Source organism: Triturus cristatus, chromosome 4_1 (assembly GCF_964204655.1).
Source record: "Triturus cristatus chromosome 4_1, aTriCri1.1, whole genome shotgun sequence".
Lineage (NCBI taxonomy): Eukaryota > Metazoa > Chordata > Amphibia > Caudata > Salamandridae > Triturus > Triturus cristatus.
The window spans coordinates 1,263,162,000-1,263,163,807 of NC_140585.1; positions in this window are offsets into that span (position 1 = coordinate 1,263,162,000).

The window sequence follows — 1,808 nt, forward strand, 5'->3', positions numbered from 1 at the left end:
GGGATCACCAGACCTCTGACCCAGCAAACTCGGAGAAAAAGGACCATCGGGAAGGGGGCTGAGAGGCAGGTGTGTGTACCCGGGCCCCTGGGGGCCCCGCTTCGGTCAGGCCCGGGTGCTGCCTTCCCCTGTCTCGGGATCCACGGACCTCATGGGGCTCTGACCCAGAAAACTCGGAGAGAAAGGACCATCGGGAAGGGGCTGAGAGGCAGGAGCGTACCCGGGCCCCTGGGGGCCCCGGCGGGCGGGCCCCGGGTCTGCCTTCCCCCGTCTCGGGATCGCCGGACCTCACGGAGCTCTGACCCAGCAAACTCGGAGAAAAAGGACCATCGGGAAGGGGGCTGAGAGGCAGGTGTGCGTGCTGGCCCCTGGGGGCCACTGGGAGCCCCGGCAGGCGGGCCCGGGTGCTGCCTTCCCCGTCTCACGATAGCCGGACCACGCAGAGGTCTGACCCAGCAAACCGGGCGGAGATAGGACCATCGGGAAGGGGCTGAGAGGCAGGAGCGTACCCGGGCCCCTGGGGGCCCCGGCGGGCGGGCCCCGGGTCTGCCTTCCCCTGTCTCGGGATCACCGGACCTCACGGAGCTCTGACCCAGCAAACTCGGAGAAAAGGACCATCGGGAAGGGGGCTGAGAGGCAGGTGTGCGTACCCGGGCCCCTGGGGGCCCCGCTTCGGGCGGGCCCGGGTGCTGACTTCCCCTGTCTCGGGATCCACAGACCTCACGGGGCTCTGACCCAGAAAACTCGGAGAGAAAGGACCATCGGGAAGGGGCTGAGAGGCAGGAGCGTACCCGGGCCCCTGGGGGCCCCGGCGGGCGGGCCCCGGGTCTGCCTTCCCCTGATTCAGAATCGCCAAACCTCACTTTGGTCCGACTGACCCTCTCCCTAGTAATCCGGAGGAAAATTACCCCCCTTTCTTGTAATCCGTGCGCACGAGGTGACAGAGGGGACCCTAGGCGCGAATGTACCCGACCTCCTGGAGCCCTCGCTGGTATCCGGGAGGCAAATGGACCCTCATCGAGACTTCCAGGCAAGCTCGGCCATCTGGTCACGCACAATGCTTTCCTATGGGGCGACCAGATGGCCGCCCCAGGCCTTTGGCAGGGCCCGGCCGGGCCCCTGGACCCAGCCGGGGCTCCCGGGACCGCAGGCGCAGGGGAAGCCGCCCTGCCCGGGGCCCCCAGGGGCCAATGAACCCAGACAGGCCTGGGGAGGCTCCCCGGACACAACGGAACCCCGTCCCAGGCCTTTGGCAGTGCCGCAGGCCGGGGGACGGGGCCCAGGGCCGGAGACCCCGACCCGGGGCCCGGCCGGGCCCCTGGACCCAGCCGGGGCTCCCGGGACCGCAGGCGCAGGGGAAGCCTCCCCGGGCCCTCCGGACCCCGTCCCGGGCACCCTGCCGCGCGGCAGGACCCGGGACGGGGAGGCCGCCCTCTCCGGGGCCCCCAGGGGCCAATGAACCCAGACAGGCCTGGGGAGGCTCCCCGGACACAACGGAACCCCGTCCCAGGCCTTTGGCAGTGCCGCAGGCCGGGGGACGGGGCCCAGGGCCGGAGACCCCGACCCGGGGCCCGGCCGGGCCCCTGGACCCAGCCGGGGCTCCCGGGACCGCAGGCGCAGGGGAAGCCTCCCCGGGCCCTCCGGACCCCGTCCCGGGCACCCTGCCGCGCGGCAGGACCCGGGACAGAGCCCGGGGCGGGGAGGCCGCCCTCCCCGGGGCCCCCAGGGGCCAATGAACCCAGACAGGCCTGGGGAGGCTCCCCGCACACAACGGAACCCCGTCCCAGGCCTTTGGCAGTGCCGCAGGC